The following is a 13,175-nucleotide window of genomic DNA, read 5'->3' on the forward strand; positions in this document are numbered from 1 at the left end:
AGGATAGTACAGGACCTTCGAAAAATTAACAATATAGTTGTTTCCTGTTGTCCAGTGGTACCGAATCCATCAGTGATACTGTTTCAAATACCATGTCAAGCAGAATGGTTCACAGTGATAGATCTTTGCCAGGCTTTCTTTTCAATCCCATTGGATGAAGAGAGCAGGTATCTTTTCGCTTTTAAAATGGAAGATCGCGTTTTAACATGGTGTCGAATCCCACAAGGATTCACAGACAGTCCATCCATCTTCAACCAGTTGTTGAAGAAGAATCTCGAAAATCTAGTACTGCCGCAGAATTCAGTTCTGGTCCAGTACATAGATGACCTACTTGTTGCGTCAGAGACCGAGGAAGCTTGTAAAACAGATTCCATTGCCTTATTGAACCATTTAGCTGAAAATGGACATAAGGTATCTCCGAGCAAGTTACAGTACTGTTTGACAGAAGTGCAGTATTTGGGACACCGGTTAGAAAAGGGAAAACGTAAGGTGTCTCCAGATAGGATTGAGGCGATAATGAAAATGAATGCGCCTACGACTCAGAGAGAAGTTAGGATGTTTCTAGGAATGGTTGGTTATTGTCGACAGTGGATAGTTAACTTTTCACTGAAAGCAAAACCCTTACAGAAACTGACGCACAAGGAGGTGAGTGATCCGGTACCATGGGACGATGAATGCCTAGTGGCATTCCTGCAGCTGAGAGACGATTTGTGTCGTGCTCCGGCTCTGGGGATGCCCGATTACGAGAAGTCTTTTTCACTTTACTGCTGTGAGAGAGAGGGATGTGCTTTGTCAGTCTTGGCACAGACCCATGGAAATGCCCGTAGACCAGTTGCCTACTTTTCGGCTACATTAGATCCAGTAGCCGCAGCGTTGCCCGGATGTCTAAAATCCGTTGCTGCAACGGGTGTCAGCATTGAGAGGTGTGAGAGTATTGTGATGGGACACCAGTTAGTGGTGTATGTACCACATTCTGTAGAATTGTTAATGACTAGGACCAAGACGCAGCATCTGACCAATAGCAGGCTCACGCGCTCCGAGCAAGTTATCCTTGCTGCGGAGAACGTGACCCTTAAGAGATGCTCTGTTTTGAATTCTGCTACATTGATGCCACTACCTACTGTAATAGAAGGCGAAGAATGTGAAGACCACGATTGCCTTGATGTGACTGAACTATGCACGAAGCCCAGACCAGATATAGTAGATGAGCCGTTGACTGACCCTGACGAAATTTACTTTGTCGATGGCTCATGTTTAAGAGACGATACTGGTCGGTTGAGAGCAGCTTATGCTGTTTGTACCATTACTGGAGTTGTGGAAGCCGCTTGCCTGGAAGGAGTACATTCCGCACAGGTAGCAGAAATCATTGCCCTAACTCGTGCCTGTATAGCAGGAAACGGAAAGAGAGTCACCATATACACTGACAGCCAATATGGTTTCGGTGTGGTTCATGATTTCGGGCAATTGTTGTCTCAGAGAGGTTACATGACCTCTTCTGGTTCGCCCATTCGAAATGGAGAATTTGTGCGGCTGTTGTTGGAAGCATTGCAAGGTCCAGCCGCCATTGCGATTGTAAAGTGTGTAGCTCATACTAAGAATACAGATTTTGTGTCACAAGGTAACCGATATGCTGATGAAGTCGCACGCTATTGTGCGGAGCAGGACTATTCCTTCACAAAGGTAGAAATAGAAGGGGCGGAAGAGAAGACAGAATTGAGTATGATGTTGGAAACTGTAGACACTTGGGAGGATTTGAGGGTGATGCAGGAGAACGCACCCGAAACAGAGAAAAAGGCATGGGAAATAGCAGGTTGCGTGAGAAGCGAGATGGATTTTTGGATTTCAGCAGATGGGAGGGCTGTGTTACCTGAGGAACTAGCGAATCCCATGGCAAGGCAAATACATGGTCCAGTACACCTAGGAAGAGACGCTATGCTGAGAGTGTTTAGGCAGACTTGGTATTGCCCTAAATTTAGGATAGCGGCAGAATCAGTGTGTAAGCGATGTGTTACTTGCCAACAATTAAACATAGGGAAAAGAACACCAGTTACACTGAGTCACATTGGGAGGTCTGGGGGGCCTTTCAATAGAATGCAATTAGACTTTATTGAAATGCCAAGAATCAACCGCCTTAGGTATGTTTTGGTGGTTGTATGTATATTTTCCAGGTGGGTTGAAGCATACCCTACACGCAGGTGCGATACACTCACAGTAGCCAAATTATTGCTCAGGGAGTTGATACCACGCTTCGGGGTGCCTGCTTCTCTGGAATCGGACAGAGGAAAACATTTTAACAGCGAAATTGTGAAGATGTTGTGCTCTGCATTAAAGATCGATCAAAAACTGCATTGTAGTTATCGACCAGAAGCCTCAGGGATTGTGGAACAAGTAAATGGCACTCTGAAGAGTCGACTAGCTAAAGTCTGTTCATCGACATCTTTGAGTTGGCCAGATGCTCTTCCTTTAGTGCTCATGAGCATGCGTAGCACACCTGACAGGAGGACAGGTCTCTCTCCACACGAGATTCTGATGGGGAGGGCCATGAGACTTCCTACGGTTCCAACTGCTGCCCTATTGAATATTACAGATGATCTGATCTTGGATTATTGTAAGGGACTGTCTGACGCCATCCATTCTGTGTCCCTTCAGGTGCAGGCGGCTGAAGTTCCATCATCAAGGAACCTGTGTCATGATCTGAGCCCAGGGGACTGGGTGCTGATCAAGAAGCACGTCCGGAAGAACTGCCTAGATGTACGTTGGCGTGGGCCCTTTCAGGTAATCCTGATCACGAATACCGCGGTGAAGTGCGGAGGGCTGCCCAATTGGATCCATGCATCCCATACTCGAAGAGTTCCAGCACCTCTAGAAGAAACAGCTCCTCTCCCAGACGAAAGTCCAGTCGTGGAAGAAGAATCCCAGGGGGGGACCAGTCAAGCTGTGGGGGTGTCGGAAGAAGTTGGGAACGCATCGGATCCAGAAGAGGAAGGAAGGCCGAACGGCAGTGAGACGGAAGACGCAACCGAAGGAGAGAGCTGCAGTGAATACGACTCAGACACAGATCAGTACCAGAGCGATCAAGAACCGAGTGTGAGGACAAGAAATAGGAGAACAAGGCGTGAAGCAGCCACCTGGCCAGAAAGAAGGAGGAGGCTGAGCTTGAGGTCTGCTCGAGAAGATACGCTTGCTCCTATATCCGAAGACTCAGATCCGGAAGAAGATACCCAGGATCAAGCCCAGGAGGGTCCCAGAAGATCAAGGAGGGTGCGAGTGCCTAGCAGAAGGTACTCTACTCCTGATTGGACCTACCTCGTTGCAGATGTCCGTGGGTCACAGAACCGGGAGGGTCAGGGAAGTGAGCCTGATCAGAACTGAACCGATCATCACAGTGCAAATAAGGTTCCTGCTACCAGGAGTGGAGGCCGAAAGGTTGCTGACACTCAACATCGTCTATCCTCCTCTCCTGAGCGGAATAAGAAAATTGATTTTAGAGACAGTTGACTTTCCGGTTTGTTGTTCACGATATCCAATATTGGAGGGAACTCTTCTTCGTTTGGAAATGCTTGAGTGAGTAGTGGAAGTTCTTGGAGCGCTCATTGTCTTGGATTAATACCTTGTTGCGGATGTCTTCAAAGGGGCGCAGAACTGGGAAGGTGAAGAAAGTGATCTTGGTCAGTCCGGACCCCTTTGTAACGGTGGATGTAGAATTGATAGTACCAGGAGTGGAGATTGAAAAAACATTAACTCTTCATTTTGTTCGTCCACTTGCTCAGAGCGAAATAAGGAGAATAATCCTAGAGACAGTCGAATTTCCATGTTGTTGTAAGAATTGCCCAGAATTTGAGGGAATACTTCTTCGTATGGACATCTATGAAGACGTAGTGTCACTTCTTGGAACACTCATAGTTTCAGATTGATAAAAGACTTTTGAAAAGAACTTTGTAAATATTGCTGCAAGATAACCTAGCGCCGAGTGGAAGAAGAAAATGGTTGGGGCTTCCTTTTAGAGGATGGAGATGGGCTAGGGTTGTCTATTTCTACAGGACTCCAGAACTGTTTTGCGGAGTAACTTGTCAACTTCCAGGTGTTCAAAAGAGAGACATTGTTCAAAAGAGAGACTTTGTTCGGAGAGAAGGAGACGTTGGAGATAGAAGAACGCCAAAACTACCCTGTTTGAGATCATGGAGGCTGGCAACCCGAACCGCAGGGCAAAATGCATAGTTGGCACACTTTTAGGGGTGGTGATTTCTCTTATAGTTTTAGTGGTTACTGTCTCATACATAGTGGGACACGAGAGAGATGCAAATGCAGTCAAGGAAGTCAAGGGAGTGTCAACACAAAGAACAACTACTATTAATTATAAGGGAAACATCAATGACAAAGACAAAGTTTTGTTAGATGCGGAAATTAAAAGGTTACACACAGATGAATCACAAGGGAACTTTAGGTCAAATGCATATGCCAAATTGCTTTACGAATACATTGATGTCATGGAAGCGAAGAATTGCTACGTTTGTATGCAATTACCAGCTTCTGTGGATGAGGGTATCAGATACCATCATCTTCCATTGACATATGGAATCACATGTAGTTTGCTGTTGAGAATATTTTATGGACGAGATGGGTTCGAGTATTACTTCTCGAATTTTGACTCGGTGTTACCAGAGGTCCCAAATTACAAGCATCTGAATACATGGGACTATTACAAGAGCGAAGACAGGTTACAGAAATTTTTCATTCCATGGAAAACTCTAGATACATCACATGCCCGAAGAAACAATTTGACTTGTCACGTGTCAGAGATTGAGAAAAAGTTTATAGGGCAAGTGGATACTAGATACAGAAGGCAAAAGATTCAAAAAGCCTCAGGACAATGGGAAACAGATTGGACTAAGGAAGAAAGGATACACCAAAGGAAGGGTAGCAAGGGTCCAATTGCCTTAGATAAAGAGAAAAGGGGGAAACTATGTATTCATAGAAGTTACTCCTATTATGAGAATTTGTTTGTAGGGGAAGTCAGTTGTGAACATGCTTTCCAATTGGAGTATTACTCCAAGGATTTTTTGAAAGAAATGCAAGCAATACCAAATGTATATTTTGTATGTGGAAGAAATGCTTATGTGAAATTACCAGATAATTGGTACGGATCATGCTATTTAGCAATTGTCTTTCCCAAAATATATCATGCTGAGAATTTAGAGACAACAAAGAGAGGAAAACAAGCTAGAGGAAAAAGAGATCTAGGCGCTGAAGAAGTGGTTGGGGATGTATTTGGTGTGATATTCCCCTTTCTCGGATTGATATTGAATGACATCAAGCTTAGGAGATTGGCTACAGTTGTAGATAGGCTATCTGCCAGTACTGCTAGATCATTAATGCTGGTGGAGGGTGAGATGCAATCGATAAGGGCGATGGTTCTTCAGAACCGACTTGCTCTAGACGTTCTGTTAGCCAAAGAGGGAGGAGTTTGTAAGGCTTTGAAGGTCCAGGAATGCTGCACTTACATTCCGGACAATTCAAAACCTTTAGAAAAATACATACGAAACATCACTGCAATTCACCACGAAATTGAGGATCTGACAAAAGTAAACGTGTGGGAAAAAGTAGGTCATGGAATGGGTAAAGTTGGAGGTTGGTTTGCCAACCTAGGAAAGGGTATCGTTTGGTACATACTGAAACCCATCATCATAATCGTGATTTGTGTAATCACTTTGTGGGGATTGGTGCGTTTGTATAAATGGTATAAAGCAAACAGGTTGCAGAGATCTATGAGAGAACAGGAGAGAAGGTTGACAGCGATGCAAGATACGCAATATAAGAGTCTGAAGGCATTGGAGACAATGAAAAGAAGTGGTACTGCCATGACTTCACTTTGAAGGGTCCTACATTTTAGAGATGGTGTTTTGATGGTGATGACTCCTGAAAGTCATCAAAGGGGGGACTGAGAGAGCACAAATCTGAAAAATGTATAAGTGCACCATATTTACAAGCACGTAGTTAGTTAATATATACCTTGCACCAGAGTGTCTTATACCCAGTAGTGAAATGTATAGAGTGTTCAAGTAGGGTAACAATAATCGTAGCAGTGTGAGACTAATGTAGAAATGTTGGAATGAATATGAAAACCTCACGTTCTCGGGGAGGAGCCAAGATGGCGGCGGAGACGGACGAGTAGTCGCCCGGCTCCCCGAGCCTGTGTTTCCTGCAACGCTATCCTGTCCCTTATCCTGCTACAACGCTGCCGCGGAAGGACGAAGAAAGCGCGCTGATGCTGGGGGTGTTTCTCCGGTGTCCCTACCTGCCCGCTAGCTGGTGATATTGGCGTGCCGACCCGACGGCCATTGCCGAACCCTGGGACCGGTCCCCGTGTCGCTGTGCACCACCGGAGACGGCTGGAGCTCCTGAGGGTTGACCGATGAGTGGTGTGACTGCCATTCCCTGCCAATCTGTGGGCTGTGACGGCGCCTGCACCGGCCCCTCCAGTGGACAGTGTGCATCGACCGATTGTTGGTCTCCACTGCTGCTCCTTCTTCATGCGACGCTGAGGGGTGCCGCGCTGTTCCTTTCTTTGTTGACACGGACCTGGCCGCGTGGGCTCGCCTTTGTGCTTATTCCAGCTTGATCCTGCACGAGGGCAACTTTGTTGCCTGTCGCTCGATAGTGGCGAGCCCAGATTCTGCCGTGAGATCGCACTCCCACTGCCTACTGTAAGACTCGCCTACGCTATCGGTGATCCCACTATTGCGTTCAACATGGCGGCCGTCCCCTCTATGGTACTGGTGGACTACATCTCGGCTCCCGACTGGGTCGCTCTGCATGGCATCGAGAAGTGTGTGGACTACTGTGGCACACCTCGGATTATGGATACATTGGATCGCCCGCCTGTTTTCACCCGTGCCTCCGTTCTTGCCGCGATTGCCGAATTGAGGGCAGACTGGCATGAGTGTTTTCGCGCACTCGGCGCGAAGCTGGATGATGCCGCTCTCGGTTCGGAGAGTGCATCGCCTGCTGGCTCCCCTTGCCGCACCGGCCGGCCCCCTCTTTGCATTGATAGAGAAACATTGTTGCCACGTGACTGTGTAATGGAGCAACTTTCTGACAGTGATTACTCTAGCGGACTGCCGTCAGCTCATCCCGTCGATGCTACACTGTTTCCCATCCTGCCACAGTTCTTAGATGCTGGTTCTCTATTTTTGTTCATGGCTCCGCTGGCGCTGCAACTAATTTTCTTGACTGTATCTGCCATGTACGGTGCGGCCTCAGTTCCTTGTTCTATGCAACAGCGGGCAGAACTGGGGATGGAACTCTTCTGGATCGCTATCATTGCGTGTGACTGTAGGTGTCCATTTTGTGTTTGGGGACCTTCTCCTTGTCGAGGGCGGCCATCTTACCCCTTTGTTCTATCTGGGGCGGGTCCCTTTCCGGATTCATGTTCAGGGGGACGCTTGAGATCTGGCCAGGGTTAGGGAGGCCCTATTCCTATGTACTGTAACTGAGGGGCGGGTGGGGACCCGGGATGGGACGCTTCCTCAATGCGTGCTGCTGTGCCATGCGATGTCTCCCCCTATTCCATTTAGTGTATGCAGGTCTTGATTTGGTCATTGCGTGTAGGGTGGAGAGTATTTTATGGCCGGGGAGCTCGGGAGACTTGAATGTGGCCCTCCTCGGGTGTTAAAAATGTCTTTTTCTTTTCCTCCTTTTCTGGATCTATATTTCGGGTTCTTTAGTGGGCGACAGACACATTGCCGGGGGGGGGGGGGGGTAGGCCGTAGCCTCTGCATGATGTAGGGTGGGGGGGGGATTTAGTTTTTTACATTTAGTTTCTATGGGCCTTATTTTTCTCTATTTCTTTGCACTTTTCTTAACTTATTTCTGTTCTGGGTCCGCGATTGGGGTTAGTAGGGAGTGGGTGGCGCTGTGCATGGTGCGTAAATGCTAGCTGATGATCTTGTTGTTTTATTTTGTACCGCCATGCTGCCTGGGGTGTTAGCTTCCATTGTGGTTTCATGCGATGATGTTGCCTGCTCATGTTGTGAAGCTATTGTACGGACTCAGTTCTCCTTGATTCCTATTCTTCACTGTTTTATATTTGGGGAGAAAATTTTAAAACTTAACCTTCAATGCTCCTGCTTCTGGCGACATGATTTTAGTCAGTGTAATGTTACTTGATTGTTGCGATGTCACCTGGTGCCGCTTGGAAACTGTATTGCTCGCATTTGTGCTCCAAAAATTTTTGTGGCCGGCCTGAAGGTTGTGGCCCCGTATTTGTTCTTTTGTTCATGCACAATAAAGGTTTTAAAAAAAAAAAGGAAAAAAAAGAAAAAAAAAGAAAACCTCACATTCTCATGTTAAGTGATCATGTAAGAGTTAAGTGGAATATTGCAAACCAGTTAAATTGTGTAGGCCTCATGGCAATTCACAAGTAAAAATAAAAGTGCTGCTAAAATAATGTGAGGTGGGATTAACATGGTTCTTCCAAAATGTATTATCGAATTTAGTATTGAAATATATGCTTTAGAGATGTGTTGCATTTTAGAAACGTGTGTTAGTTAAGAATACTGTTTAAATCAAGTTAAATGTTTTCAGCGTGCAGGGATCCGCTTCATGTAAATCAAGTAGGCCCGAACAGATAATGTTGTTTCTTTGATCTGCAATGTGCTCGTTAGAGGAGAAGTCGAGAGGCGCCAAGTACAGAGCTTTACATATGTTTTATGACCTATAGATATGGTGGAGCCTGGAATTTGAGGCCCACTGTAGGACGGCCTGTATGCAGGTGCGAGGGGTCTTAATCAGTTGAAATGAATGGGGCCTTGTTCAGTGGCGCTTGGCGCAGGCCTGTAGGAGTCTTCAGGAATTTCAGGGGGTACCGGCGCGCTGGAGAAGAAGCCTGGGAACCAAGGTCAACTTTAACGAGGGTCCCGAAGAGTACCATCATGGAGTCTGCCGCCAAATTTGATACCACGTGAGGGGCGTCCCGAGGGGCGTTTCTGTCGGAAATGTGATTTTGTATTAGGGAAAGCGACCCGGGAGGAGAGGAGAGCAGATGATTTTGGAAGCCTAAGAGAGCGGTTGGGTAGGCAGATAGGCTGATCACAAGAGACCGATTTACAGAAGAGACAAAGAGAAGTGCGTGATCTTCTTAGGAAGACACCACGGCTGACACCTTTTTGTTTTTGGGTAAAGATCTTGTTAAGTAGGGATGTCACCTAGTCTAGTGTAGGGACAGACTAACCTGAATTTTCTTTTCTGTAATGACTCTTAAGTTGCAACTTGTATCCATTTTGGCAACTCTGATGATTTTCGAACTTGTACTTATTATTCTGTTTTGTAGACTCAGATTATTCAAAGAATTTATGTTTATAGTGATACCAGTATACCTTTTAAATCTCATCTTGAGAAGTTTGTATCTTCAGTTATCTTTGACTTTATATTACATTTTTGAACTTTATCATTGGTCAGTGGTCATTTAGAGTGGTGTAAGTTCTTAACTGATTGACCTAGTAGTAGATTGCCTTTTACTCAATGACAGGTACCAACGATCCAGTCGACTTGGTTTGGGATCTGGTAAGGTAACTAGAAACCAGAAATCCCGCGTTAACACTCACAAGCACCTTTCCTGTACATTTACATTTACATGCAGTGCAGCAACTTTGGTGCTGGGTTCCATGACTGTTTTCTAAATCTGAACCAGAATTTGTGTCATGTTTTAAGCTTCAGAGTTCTTTAAAGCTACTGTGGGTAGATGCCTGCGGCACTACTACAAAAGGCCACACTAGGGTGCCAGAATATATACTTTCAAAAGAGTGAGGGAGAACCCAAATGGCACATTTTAATGTTCCTTGGGCTGTGAAATGCTGTGCACCAGAGTACACTTTAATTACAAATGGAGAGGTTGCCTGGAAACAAGAAATTGGACCATAGCAGAGGTAGCAGTGGAAGAAGAAAACCTGCGCAATCCCCAATTTAAGTACAACTTATTATTCAAAGAGCAACTTTAAATTAAACAAGACGCTTCAACTGACCACACCTCTGCTACCACAAGGTGTAATTAAGGCGCTCACTGCCAGGGACAATTGCAAGATACAATAGACAAATGTCCAGAGCACACAAATTAGTAACAGTGTACATGTGTTTCAGAAAGGTCAAAATATTTTATAGGGACACACAATTATACTATTGATGTCTGCTCACAAAAAAATATTACACATATAAATGAGCCCAGATACAAAATCACAATTTATTTTTCCTTCAATTGTTTGCTCCAAATTCTATAAATACACTCCATGGGCAAATTCCAAAACAGGTAAAATATCTCCCCTTTTTTGCGGTGGAGCTTGAAAGCCTACAACAGCATTCTGTGCTATTTCCACCATGTTCTTTTAAAGAGTCACACACAAGGAAATATCCTGCATCATATTTCTTATAAGGTTTCTGGAGGCAGGGATGTCACAGAATATTTCTGCGGCGTAGGGTAAAAATAGTTTATACAGGGCCCCCACAACTAATTTTGGACAAGATATAGGACAGGTTCCTTAGTTGTTTAAAATTATAATTGTACCTTTCAGCTTGCCCTTCTCCAGCCCTACTTCTCATGCACCATGCCTTCCTTTGCCCCACTTTCCACTGCCCACCATCTTCGTCAATCCACACATGCGCTCTTTCTTTTCTGCACATGTTGCATCAAGCATTGTCTCTCTCCCATTTCCACCTCTCTGTCTCTTCCATTCACCGTTACTCCTTTCCCTGCGCTCTTCACCTCGCACATTGAATGAAATGAAAAAGAAATTTCTAGAGCGCACTGCGGCCAAGCGGCTTCCTGGCGCTAAGGAACACAACAGAATCTGCCAAGGGGCCCAGGGGGATTAGCCAGGGAAAGCCTGAAGAAAAAGGAAAGTTTTGAGGGCTTTACGAAAGTGAGAAAAAATAGGGATAGAGCGAATGGAGAGAGGGAGATTGTTCTAGATCTGGGGGGCCCGAACCGAGAAGCGGGTGCCCCCGGTGCGGGATTTACGGAAGCGGGGGACGTGAAGAAGAGAGAGAGAGGAAGAACGGAGAGAGCGACTGGGGGCATGAGAAGAAATTAAAGAGTTAATGAAAAGCGGAGCAGAACGGGCATGCGCCCGAAAGGCCAAGCAGGCAAGTTTAAACTGGGACCTGAAATGAACGGGGAGCCAGTGAAGGGTTTTTACCATTTAACATTTACCCCACCTCTCCCCAAGCATGCAACTAACTCCAGTTTGTCAAGAATGGAATGGAATGTTAGTTAGAGGATGCCCAGTGCAGGGCTTTTCAGAGCTGAGGCTAAATGGTGTGTACCATCATCAGAGAACTTTGGGGCATATTATCAAGGCAGACGAAATTCAATTATCGCCGCTTTTGCGGCCGTTTTAGGCTGCAAAGCGGCGATAATTTCATCGCCCTATTAGCAAGCTGTCTCTAACATTAGTTAGCAACAGCTTTTAGGTGATAGCGAACGGTTTGGGGCCCGCTTTGCATGTCAGGGATATTTATCGCTAACGACATGCAAAGTGGGCGTACCAGTTAGTGACTGAAAGCAGTCGCTAACGTCACTATCGCCTATTAGCAAGGCACGCGTAGCGATAAAAAAATTTGGGCTAAGCGCGAATATCACCAAAAACTAACAACTGCTCAGACCAGTTCTTAGCCATTATATCCAATGGGAGGTGGATATTCTGACTAAGACCCTATTGGCGATGATGCATGAATATCGCTGGTTTTCCAGCGATATTCATGCATTCCGCCGCTATCGTCTGTTATTTTATCGCATTGGAGATAAACGTTGCTAATAGCAAGTTATCTCTGCGATAAAATCCGGCGATGCTTGGCGATAAAAAACATGTCGCAAAGCTTCTTTAGCGATAAATATCGCTAGTTGTTGAGAATATGCCCCTTTATTTCGATCACTATAGATCACAAAAGTATAGACAAACAAGACGACCAACATCACACACACATACATAAAAGTACAGATATAAATAACAATAAATATGATAATATATAAACAGCTCCATCTGAATATTAGTTAAAAAAGCAATATAAAAAACACAAATTTGGTAAGCACAGGACCACTATCTAAAGTGCGTGAAAAAGGACAGTGACAAAAAGTAGATTCTACAACAGTATTGCACATCCGACCACAGTACATCAAAAACATTGGACAATCCATTTCATGGGTCAAAAACTGGCTGTGCAAGCTTTATACAAAATGCCATTAAAAACTTGGCTAGGCAAAAAACCACAATCCGGCTGGGATCACACTGCAGTAATCTGAACGTTTTCTTGTACTCCTTACTACCCAAGTTTTTACAAAGGGCATCAATCCAAGGGGCAGAAGAACAGAACATGGATAAACAGTTCAGAACACCCTTCACAGCCTACACACGTCATCATATGGACCCCTATCGTGCTGCGCTCGACCAGTGAAGGATTTGACAGGCAAAGTGCAATACCTAAACTGGAGGTAGAGTTTCCTGGCTAGAGGAGGGCCAATTTCATCCATGTTACTTTCATAGAGAGCCATAGGTTTTCAATCAATGAAGACCACCGATAGGGAACCCTTACACTGCATAACATTGTCAATTGCGACACACAGCCAGAAAATTGCTTTAATACTGACCTTACCAATGAAACACGTACTCTCTGGCAAAACCCTATATTTATCCAGATTCAGGCTTCGTAGTAGGGCTTTAATAGCAGAAAGCCACTGAATTTTACATGCACATTGTGGGACCACAAGGTCTTTGATTCCCTCCCGATGGTATTCGAGGGTGGGTGTCCATAACTGATACCAGTACATCAACATTTTACTCTCAGTCTTGAAGGCAATTTTCTTTTGGGCCAAATCTAAATATAATGGGTTCAGCGGTGTGCTTACAAGAAGTTTCAATAAAGATCTTATGAACCTTTGATGCACTATGGAGAGCCTCTGTGTATGCAAACAACCCCATAATTCTGCACCATGTAAAACTGCCCCTAAGGCCTTTACATCATATATTTATATTGCAGGAACCACTCTTATAGATGAGGGTTTTCTCAGTATTTTCCCTATACATGCAGTGTGTTGACTGTGCTTTTTCCACCTGTGGCGCCCAACATAGATTTTTTGTGTCTTGGATACCCAAATACTTGAAATTTGGCACCACATCTAAGGGAGTGTC

This window comes from Lissotriton helveticus, chromosome 2_1, assembly GCF_964261635.1.
Source record: "Lissotriton helveticus chromosome 2_1, aLisHel1.1, whole genome shotgun sequence".
In the NCBI taxonomy this organism is placed as follows: domain Eukaryota; kingdom Metazoa; phylum Chordata; class Amphibia; order Caudata; family Salamandridae; genus Lissotriton; species Lissotriton helveticus.